Source organism: Balaenoptera borealis, assembly GCF_965194805.1.
Source record: "Balaenoptera borealis genome assembly, chromosome: 18".
In the NCBI taxonomy this organism is placed as follows: domain Eukaryota; kingdom Metazoa; phylum Chordata; class Mammalia; order Artiodactyla; family Balaenopteridae; genus Balaenoptera; species Balaenoptera borealis.
This window is the reverse complement of record NC_138877.1, coordinates 75,913,178-75,925,182: the sequence shown is the minus strand read 5'-3', so window position 1 is coordinate 75,925,182 and position 12,005 is coordinate 75,913,178. Positions and strand designations below refer to the sequence as shown.

Genomic DNA, 12,005 nt, shown 5'->3' with positions numbered 1-12,005 from the left:
ATGTCAGGCATCAGGTTGTCTGTGTTATCCCAAGGGGGACCCCTCCAGCTCCCCAAATCCTCAGTCAGTCTCACACACAAATGCCTCCTCTGATATTTTTATTAAGGAAAATACCTGAAATTCATATCTGGGTCCAGGTGGTACAGAGCAGATCTTATGTGAGACGGTGAGAAGATTCTCAGGGAGAACTAATTTAATTGAAGAGCCTGATCAGAAAATCTACAAACAACAAATACTGGAGAGAGTGTGGAGAAAAGGGAACCCTCTTGCACTGCTGGTGAGAATGTAAATTGATACAATCACTATGGAGAACAGTATGGAGGTTCCTCAAAGAACTAAAAATAGAGTTACCATATGATCCAGCAATCCCACTACTGGGCATATACCCAGAGAAAACCATAATTCAAAAAGACACATGCACCCCAATGTTCACTGCAGCACTATTTACAAAGCCAGGTCATGGAAGCAACCTAAATGTGCATCGACCGATGAATGGATAAAGAAGATGTCGTATATATACACAATGGAATATTATACAGCCATAAAAAGGAACGAAATTGGGTCATTTGTAGAGATGTGGACGGACCTAACGAATGTCATACAGAGGGAAGTAAGTCAGAAAGAGAAAAACAAATATCATATATTAATGCATATATGTGGAATCTAGAAAAATGGTACAAATGAACCGGTATGCAGGGCAGAAACAGAGACGCAGATGTAGAGAACAAACGTATGGACACCAAGGGGGGAAAGCAGGGCGGGGATGGTGGTGGATGAATTGGGAGATTGGGATTGACACATATACACTAATATGTATAAAATAGATAGCTAATAAGAATCTGCTGTATAAAAAATAAATAAAATAAAATAAAACAAAACAAACAAACAAAAAAAAAAAAGAAAAAGAAAAGCCTGAACATCCAGTTAGGACGGATGGTGAGAAGATAACACCCCTAGTAATTTACAGAAATCCTGGTGAGGGCATTGAACTTCCTCCCATCCGTTATATGGGGATTTTGAGCCAATCTCATAAACAGCTTAGAAAGCGGGGTGACCCTGATTGCTATTTCGATTGCCCAAATCATAGAATTCTACGCAGCCCTTATAAATGAAGCTTTAGAAGAATGTGTAATAGCAGAGAAGGGTGTCTAATGTGTATTGTTCAGTGAATAAGCGAGTGCAGAATAGTATAGTTAGTGTTGTAATCTAATTGTATATACATTTTATACATGGAGAAGACACCAAATATACGAAACATGTCTATAGAGGCTATCTGTGGGCAGTGGGGTTAAAGTGATTTTTATCTTCTCTGTTCATCTGTATTTTATACAGTAAAAAGCAGTGCTTGCTTTCTGAGACAATCAGAAAGATTGAGAAGGCTGTCTGTGTGTTTATGTGTCTTAGGTCAGGCTCCCAAAAAAGCAGAGCCTGAAACAGGGGTCCTTGTTTAAGTTATTTACAGTTTCTTAGCAGGAAGCAGTCTAGGGCAGGCAGAAAAATTAAGCAGGAAGGTTTAGACATCTCTGGCATGCCACAGTATTCCCATTTTCCCTTAAAAAGTAATTCTTACATGGCTGTTAAGCTCCAACATTAGAGGATTTAATTTATGAAATGAATACGTGTCATGTGTAGTTTAAACTGTTTTGAATTTCTTTTCTGTGAATTTTCTGTGAGTGGTAATTTAAAGACCAAATGATAATTTGTGGGGTGGGAATTGTTCAAGACTTAGCCCTTGTTCGATAATGTCTGTTATCCAACACTGAAGGCAGTGTCCAGGCCAGTCAGATATTAGGTTTAATAAAGTAGACATATTTTCCCTCAAGGAATGAAAATACCGTGATCCAAGTCTACCTTTGGTGCTAAAGTGAGTGTCTCAAACCTTCTCCTCAGTAACCCAGTCGTTCAGGCTTGTTTAGTATCATCTCTAGTCTTACCATCAAAGTAAGGCAACTTACTTTGCAGGGCAACTCTGCAAAGGCAAGTCTCTTTTTTCCACTTGCTTGGGGCCAAATGCCTGAGAGTAAACCAGGGGTCTTTTCTTTTACACATGTAACCCAGGGGCAAATTCTGTTGGCTCTCCCTTCAAATCGAAGACAGAATCTCTTAAGCTACTCACATCTCATCACCTAGTTCAAGCCAAACTTGTTTATGCCTTGGGCTGTGGAATTAGCCTCCAGACTGGTCTCCTCATACCATCATTGGGAATTAGGTCTCCACATGTGAATGGAAACAAACATTCAGACCTTAGCAGTCTCTAATGCTTGTTCTTTATTTCAACCTTAGACAGCTGCTTGCTTTTCCTGAAATTCATCTTTAATTATTGCCTCCATTTCTCACATATTCTCTTTCCCTTCCTAGAAAGTCATTGCCCACTTACCAAATGTATAGACATTTACTGAATGACTCAGTGAAGCTGGGAATCACTGTGGTTGTGTGTTACTTATTGTTCTGTACTCTGCCCACAACGTACTTTGGGTCAAGTCTTCATTAACTGGTATATACTGGTGATGGGGTCTGTGCACATTTTCAGTAGGAAGGTAATCCAGCTTCTGTCCCCCCTAAAGTTCCTGTGAAGACTACAATAAACACATCTAACATGGAGACAAATCCAGTGTAAAACTAAATTACGTTGAAACTCATGCAAGAGCATGTTTGAATTTACATTAGTGAACAAAACAAAATGTAATGTAGCTATTCTTTCCTTTTGGTCTTTAATTCCAATGAATATTTCTAACATAAACTTATGTATACACACAGTTACAACATACAGATGCAGGCATATATTCACACTGATACTAATCTGGTGTTCAGGCTCAGATACAACACTATCTTGGTCTTCATTATACATGAACCTGATTTTATCTTCCTGTTTAAATAAAATAATGAAAACCATACATCCACTAGAAATGTGCTGTTTAGGGTTTTGTCTTTTTTTTTTTAGAAAGGTAATTTTAAATTTATTTATTTATTTATTTATTTATTTATTTTTGGCTGTGTTGGGTCTTCGTTTCTGTGCGAGGGCTTTCTCTAGTTGTGGCAAGTGGGGGCCACTCTTCATCGCGGTGTGCAGGCATCTCACTATCGCGGCCTCTCTTGTTGCGGAGCACAGGCTCCAGACGCGCAGGCTCAGTAATTGCGGCTCACGGGCCCAGCTGCTCCGCCGGCATGTGGGATCTTCCCAGACCAGGGCTCGAACCCGTGTCCCCTGCATTGGCAGGCAGATTCTCAACTGCTGCGCCACCAGGGAAGCCCTAGGGTTTTGTCTTTGAATATAAAAGAGGCAGGACAATTGTTAAAGATTGAATTGTGTCCCTCTCCTCTAAATTCATATGTTGAAGCCCTTAACCCCAATGTGACTGTCTTTGGAGATAATTAAGGTTAAATGAAGTCATAAGGGTGGGAATCTAATTCAACAGGACTGATGTCCTTATAAGAAGAGGAACTCTCTCTCTCCACCATACAAGGACACAACCAGAAGGTAACCATCTGCAAGACAGGAGGACAGTTCTCACCAGAAATCAAAATTTCCAACACCTTGATCTTGGATTTCCAGCCTCTAGGACAGTGAGAAAATCCATTTCTGTTTCTAAGCCACTCAGTGTGTGGTATTTTGTGATGGCAGCCTGAGCAGACTGATACCATGACATAAACCTACTGAGAAAAGTAAGCTGTAATTTAACTGCGACCCTTGCTGTATAATCATCCCGAGGGCAGATGGCATTTTCAGCTTTCCTCAGGAATCCCCTCAGGGGGCATATGAGGAAGGGGTGGGGTGAAAGGGTTAAGTAATGTTTAACCAGTGTGTGTACTTGGTTCTTTTCATCTTCCTGAGGCTTATTAGCACTGAGTATCAATTCACTAGGAATGAATAATACCTTGAATGACGTCAGCTTCCGCCAACATGTAGAGGTTACTATGGCAATGGAGAAAGTTTGTCAGAGCACAAAACAAGGACCATGCTTGATCTATTAGTCAGCCCGGGAAAGCAGTCACGTATAAGCTGCAGCATTCATTCGATGAATAGTCATTTATGCAGCATGCGTGTCAGCAATTCCGCTGCGTTTTTCTGAACATCAAAACTTTGGCAGTTGTATTGAGAATCTTGGCAGATTTACAAAAGTGGTGACGCTCATTTTCTGAGCCTAGTTTTTTGGGTTTTGTTTTTTCGTTCTTTATTTCTTGAAACCCATATTTTCTAAAGGTTCACAGGGTTTCGAATCCAAATGCCAAAGTGAACGTTTTCCACTAGGGTTCAACACCGCTGTTCGCTGCAAATCAGCATTGTTTTTCCTTCTAGTCATTTGGAAATACTTTTATTTTATTAATTATATTTGGCCTTTTTTTAGTGCAATGTTTTATTACACTGCTATTGTCTGGTCCTATTAATTATTCTTAAATTCCCCTTAATTGCTCTTTTCAAAAAAGGCTGTAAAAAAAAAAAGAATGAATGACAATTAAAAGTACAATGACATATCTGATCTCATAAGGTAAGATGTAGATTTGATTTCAATATGTAGAGAGGAACCAGTTCCTTCCCCATGAGCAGATTACTTGAAAAAGGAAGTCATCATTAAAACCAGAACCAAAGCAAGTTCTCTAAAAGCAAGGTGTACAAAACTAACATCACTTCCTTTCTTACTAATGTTATTGTACAGAAAGTGAAAGCCAAAATCGTGTCATATATCTTGATTTCAGCAAGGCATTCAATAGTCTCTCATGTGATTATTTGGCATGAAACCCCCGAATCCTAGTTCCGGTAGGAATTTCTACTCTGAGACATTTGCAGCAAGTTGAAGCCAAGGTTTGCAAGATCCAGGCCATATATAGGATCTGCAGTAAGAGGACCGGACAGTCGATAATACCGGCAATATGCGTAAGAGTAGCTGGGAGCACCTGACAGTGGCATCAGACTGGCAGGTGTGTAGAGCAGAGCTGGGTCTGCCCGGTCCCTCCCTGAATACCCCACACCCCCTGCTTTGGACTTGGTGATTATTCAAAACGCGGGGGGATGCAGAATCTTCTGCATCCCCGCTGAGCTGTAGCTAATGGTTTAGGGAAGGAAATGGACCTAGAAAACCAGAGATGAATGTCTCTGAGCAGCCTCAGAAGGACCCCCATTGAGATGGATATTGCTGGATTAGAGAGGGGACCACGCACTGACTTTTTTCCTTTACAAATTTATTTATTTTGCAATTAACCAGTTTCAACATTTTTGTCAGGCATGAGGCAGGGCCACCGCCTTTAGACTGGAGTCACAAAAACAACGGTGAGTTTCAAGAAAGAATTCATATAATTATGTGTTTGGACTCCCCTGAATTTTTTTTTTATCAAAATGTAAGGAATGGTTCTTCTAAAGTAATGATCCACTTGCTGGAGCCATCAGACTCTTTCTTCTTTCCGATTGATGTACCCAAAGTCAACTCAGTTTTGCTTTTACTGATCATTTACTTTTTAATGTGGGACAATTTAAAAGAGCTTTGGTGATGAAATTATTCTGATTTTAATTTCACAATGATAGAGCCCATTATTCTACATTTATAGACAAAAATCATTTGGGGAATGGGCTACTTGTTTTTTTCGAAGATGAAAACAAATGTAGCAGAGTAAAATTTTAAACAGATCATCAGTAATGTATGTTGAAGACTTGTCTTACAGTTTTCAGAACACGTCACTATGTTCAACTCAGAGTAGAAATAAGTAGAAATAGCCAAACCACAAAGTCTGGTTTCAGTTCCAGGGCTGACCACAAGAACAGCTCAAATGTGGCTAAGGTTACTTTCATTCAGCGTTATAATCAAACTGGTTGATGCACAGCATGAAGGCTCCCAGGAGATCCAGAAAACGTGGGCTGTGCGTGAGCTATCTTTGGCTCCTACATTCCTGACAAATTCTTACCTGCTGCAGGGCCTGGGGTCCACAGCGGGTGGGCGATCCCCCAGCTCTTTATTACCTGGAACCTCAGGATAACCTGGAGATCACAGGCATTGCTGCCTTTTAAGTGCTGCAGCTGCAGTTACAGGGAGAGATGGCAGGTGCCCAGCAGTATCTGGTGGGTATTCTTTGCCATATGGGCACACCGGCTTCCTTCTGTATTTCAGTTCTTACTGCATCTTCAGGCCTGCTCTCCTTGTCAGAGAAAAAGTTCTGGATGTGGCCTGCCTTATGCATGACACTCTGAGAAATTCTTCAAACCACTATTCATTCAAAAACTGAGAAATAAACTATTAGTCATGAAGCTGTCAAGCTATATGGAAGGGGCAGACACTATCAATTGTGCGGTGGAGGAAAAGCACGGCCGAGATTTCCAACTCTCAGAAGAAAAATAAAGTAGCACAAGAGTCCAATAAAAAGTCGTGATGCCCCTGGGTTAACCTGTGTAAAAACAGTGCTTGTAAATGCATGCCTTGAGCTGCAGGACACTGGTCATGGCATGCTCTGTGGTTCCACAGTTCTGCTACTTAAAATCAGAGTGTCCTTGTGCAAGTACCTTAAACACTCTGTGCCTCGGTTTGCTCAGCTGTAAAACGGGCATGATAATGGCAATTGCCTTGAAAGTTTGTTAAGAGAGCAAATGAATTAATACCTGTAAAGCCTTCCTAGCATGTCTGGGGCAAATTAAGCATCTAAACTGGTATCAGGATTACTGCAGGATTCCTGGACTCTCCAAAATGACCTTTAACCTCTACAAACTCAGGTTGAATTCCACTGCTGCCGATTTATCCACTACTGAAGAGATTTCATTTCCACTGGGATAGTCTCACTTTTCTTAGCTCTCCCTTTTTGAAATACGATTTGGGTGAAAAAGACCATTTTGTTTCCTACCGAGTCTTGGCTGCCATAGTCTCTACTGGCAGAAGAGGTAAAATCAGTGAACAGGTGCAGATCTGGGAACTTCCTGAGGCGAGAGAATGGAAATCAGAAATGAGATGGGAAATCCTTGATGTAAATGCAGAGGAATGGCCCTGGTCACCTGTTCCTTGACCATCTAGTCAGCTCTCAAGATCAATGGCAGCTTCCTAAAGAATCAAATAATGGTAAAGATACTAATCATAACACAACCACGGAAGCAGCCACATTACCAGGCACTGGTACGGTTCTAACTGTACCAACAAATGTGCCCCATGTTTAATCCTCACATTCGCAGCCACTGTTGCTAATTTTCATTTTATAAGAGAAGTCTGACACAGAAAGAAATAACTTGCCCAAAGTCACACAGCTTCAAACTGGGCTAGTCGGACATCAAGTCCACACTCTTAAATAATACCCCAAACTGATAAACACAGAAGGAGTTTTATTAGAAATCCTAGAGTCATTGATGAAAAAAATCTCAAGATGCAGCGCTTCTGTAGACATGGCTTCACCTTCTAAACAAGATATCATTTGAAAGTGCATTTAGCCCTGTTTAGAAGCAATAATTTCTGTCATGCTTTAGCACTAGTTTCGTAAAAAGAAACAAAGACAACTATTAGAGAAGTTTAGAATAGACCTGCTGTTTCAAAGTAAGATGAATGCAATTGCACACTACTGCTTTCTCCATCAGTATCACTCTTAAAATACATTATAAAAAGTACTGCTACTTTCAGGAGTCTAAGAGAAGCTGTTCATCTCTGAATCATAAACAATCCTCCCCTAGAACTTTATTCATAATTCCATTTCCAGATCAGTACAAGGTCTTTTGCCTCAGACTGACCATTTTCATTGTGGCAAAAATAGAATAAGATTTATACTGCCCAAATCGTTTACTTCAAAACCAGTTTTCTTTTTCTTGTTATTGAAATTGTTTTTCCAGTTAAAAGATTAAAGTAATCCAGTTATACATGCGATTATGAGAATAGATTTTAAATATCATTTCTTCTTTCATTAAATAGCTATGTAATGAGTTTATAAGTACTTATAAGAAGTAGAAGAGTTGCCTTCATAGAATAAGCATTTCAGTGGAGGAGAGAAATGAAAGAAAGAGAGGAAGGAAGGAAGGAAGGAAGGAAGAAAGGTTAAGAATTTTTAGGGCTGGGAAAGAAGGAAGTTATGATTGATTGATCAGCAGAGACCTACTTTGAATAGGTTTGTTAGGGAAGGCCACCTCTGTTTGTGATTTAGATTCTGAAAAAAAATATTACATTTCTCAACAAGAAAGAGGAATTTCATTCATGTGGTCTAGTTTTGATTTACAAAAAAAGTAGTTTTCGAGCATCAATGATTTCCAGACAGTCTCCAAAAATAGGACTCAACCACACTTTAAAATACTTCCCGGCTTTTCTTCTTTTTCTACTCAAAATGGCTACAAGAAGCTAAGAGAAGCCCTGTCCGCCCACTCAGGTCCTAAAGAAGCACTGATTTATTCTTTGGTTTACGTTGTGTGTAGTATTCACGAGAGCAGCTTTGATTCAACATTAAGTACTTTTCCGGTTTCTTTTATTTTAATAAAAATTTAAAACTGAGCTTTGAAAAACCAAGAATGCTCACTAGAAATTGGTTTCATAGTTTTTATCTGACGAAGAGCTTCTCCCTTCTAACTTAGGCCTGTGGTTCTGACCTTATCTATCAATCATTCAGGTCCCTGAATAATATCTATGACTATTTTAGAGACCAGCTAATCATAAGAAGAAATGGTACTTCCTTCTCTTCTGTCTGAAAATGCATCTGCTTTCTTTCTTATAAAACACAAGCCCAGAAATCTTCTATTTACTTGGTTTACTTTCAGTTGCAATCTACTAACATGGTGTAACTTTTCAACTAACAATTAAATGTACATGCTGAGGAATAATTTTGAAAGTTAAATAGTTGATCACTACAGGAGGCCTAGAAGATTTAAAGATTTTATGCTCTGGAAAAAAAGCAGCCGCTTGGCACAGGGAGATCAGCTCGGTGCTTTGTGTCCACCTAGAGGAGTGGGATAGGGAGGGTGGGAGGGAGACGTAAGAGGGAGGAGAAATGGGGATAAATGTTTATGTATAGCTGATTCACTTTGTTATACAGCAGAAACTAACACACCATTGTAAAGCAATTACACTCCAATAAAGATGTTAAAAAAATAAAAAATAAAAGCAGCACCAGGCTGCTTTCCAGATAATTTTATACAGTAAGTTGTATGCCCAGGTTGCTTCCTAAACTGGGCCTATTTATTCCCACATATTATGAAAAATGTTCATTATTTTTCTGTGTTATTATGAATGAATAATGTGGAGAATTGGGAAAAAAGTTAAAATATAATCTACCTATATCTTCAACACCCATAAATAATAATTGTAAATATTCTGACATGTATTTTGCAAATGATTCTCTTACAAAATTGAAGACACATTGCTCTTACAAGATGCAACATCGTTTTTCACTTTAAAATATATCTTAAGAACTTTCTTAGGATATATTTTTATTTTTCAATATTCTCTAAGAAGATAACTTTTAGTGGTTTAGTAAACATTTCTAGAATAAAAATACCTGACTGCAGAATGAATACCCCATCACGTGATTTTACCAAAACTTACATTTAACCATATTGTTCCATTGTTTGACATTTTTGCAGCTTCCAAATTTTGTAGATAGAACTGGGATTGACATCCTTGTTATAGAAAGCCCTTTGTGTATCTCTAATCATCTCCTTGGGATAAATTACAAGTGTGATTAATAAACTAAAAGACATAAAATTTATAGTGCATTTTATACATATGGTCAAATTATAAAAAGAGTGTCTCAACTCACATTCCCACTGCCACAACAAAGAGAATGCTTACCCTCCTCCCTTTTATAGTGACTGGTTTTACTTTGTTGAAATTTGAAGGATAGGTAGCATTTGTAGCAGAGGAAGAGAACTATATTTGGTATGTAACAGAATTTTAAGATGCAAGTAAGCCAGTGCTCAGATGAAATTCATTGACCTAAACATTTATGTCATTAAACAATAATGTATTAAATTAAACTAAGGCATTTCCTGAAAATTTAGGAAAAGTATGTTAGAATAAAACAAAAAGAGAAGGTAAAAGAACTAATGATATAAAAACCAAAGGCAGTAAATTGGAAAGTTAAAATTTAAAAGGAGGTAAAACAGAGAAGGAAAACTAAAAAAGGGTTCTTTGACAACTATGGTGATGATTGTCTCTCATTTCTTCCCCTGAACTACCACCTCCTTCTAAAAATCTTATTTCCACTGCCAAGGAAAATTGGGGAACTGCATTCTCCAGCATATTCTTCCCCACAGGATTTCAGATTTTCAAGCCGAAAAGTCAGAGGGTCTCACTCTAGATATAAAAGTCCAGGGAAAAACAAGGGAGAAAGAGAGACGATTATTTCATCCTGGAAGTTTCTGGCAACACAAGGGCTGAGTGAGGATTGAAGAAGCTTCTACAGCATGAAAAAGAAAGCACAGCTACTGATGAATATCCTGCAAGTAAATAGAATCCAACATACATGAAAAGAACAACGGCCGCCACAAAAAGGGATTTATTCCAGGACTCAATCGTAGTTAAAGATTACGTAAAATACTGCTATCAATCACAATGAAAATACTATCTTTTCATTTCAGTTGATGCAGAAATGACATATGAAAAATTCCAACTCCGTGCCTGATTAAAGAAAAACATTTTTATGAAATAGGAGCAGTTAACTATTTCCTTTCTGGATGAGAAGAACACAGGGGAAATCACACCCTGCATCCTACTTGAAGGAGAGAGGCTAAGAGCAGTTGGTTTAGGCCAGATCAAGACACCATCACTTAATCGTCTTTTCAGGAGTACTAGTCAATTCAGAGAGACATGAAAAGAAAAAAAAATGTAAAACTAGAGAAAAACGTGGCAAAGTTATCTTTTACAGGTTATATGATTCTATACCTTAAATGCAACCAAATGAAATTTTTAAAAAAACTATTAATCACAAATATAATAAATACAATAACAACTATTACATCCAGGTCAGAAAGTGGTTGGTTCTATTAATATACCCAAACAAAAACACTCTTTACTGCTTTAATTGAAAGAAAAATATCAGATTTATAATAATACTCCCCAGAAGGGAGGTTAAAATATCTTAATGAACTTAGCAAGAAATTTGCAGCACATGTGAGGGAGGGTTTTAAAAGTTATACCCACTCTCATAGATAAAAGACAAAAACGACAGAAATGAAGAAATATTTGCCATTCATATAAGAGTAAATGGCAATTTTCTTAGAATTAAAAGAACATTCAAAAATTGACAAAAAAATTTGAATAATCCAATACAAAAGTAACAAGGGATTTGTCCAAATAATACAGAGAAGAAGAAGTTAAAATTCCAATGAATGTATGGAAAGATTCTTCCCTTTATTAGTAGGAAGGAAAATACAATTAAGTAACAATGCGATATGAGTTTTCACTATCAATAAAAGTTTAAAAAGAAATCAAATCCCAGACTGACAAAGCGGAGAAATAGGAACTCACAACCCCATGGTTGCTGGCACTGTTACTGTGAACACAAATATCAGTAAAAACTTCATAGAAAAATTTGAAAAAATAATTACCAAAGTTTTAACTATGTTAATTATAATTTATAATTATAAATTTTGACCCAATCTTGCTCTTACAAATGTCCAACATGCATGATAAACAGGTCACTGACAAAATGTTTGCAACTCACAAACATTTTTACAGTGATTTCCTTGGTTCATTAAACCAACAACCAGCCTTTCCTGCTGTGCAGGCAGGTCTCTTTCTGCCTTTGGAAAAACTGTTGGGAAGAGCAGTGTTGGTCTTCTAGTTGTTCTTCATTAAATTCCGCACTGCCCTGTGCAAAGCCAAACAGGATGGGTACCAGCCTTTAGAAAAGCTGATGACCTATCCTTCCCAGAGCATCTTACTCCGGTGGTCTCAGTCAGCACCCTCTCCCCTCCCCAGAAAGGAGACGGCCTTTCTCTCACCTGAATCAGCCCTTTCACCCTCAGCATCCTATTCTCCTTGGGGTCTTCAAAGTCATCAGTTCATCACTTATCCCATGCGGGCCTGCTTTTCAACACTTTTCTCTCTACAACTCATTTTTTC

The 12,005-nt window shown here is 38.2% G+C and overlaps 1 long non-coding RNA gene across 1 annotated transcript; it reads left to right on the top strand.

The window, feature by feature from the left end:
- Positions 1-517: 517 nt before the first annotated feature.
- Positions 518-10,845, top strand: LOC309616084. Its single transcript, XR_014237268.1, has 2 exons — positions 518-2,913; positions 3,250-10,845. It is a non-coding gene; the product is annotated as an uncharacterized lncRNA (long non-coding RNA).
- Positions 10,846-12,005: the final 1,160 nt, after the last annotated feature.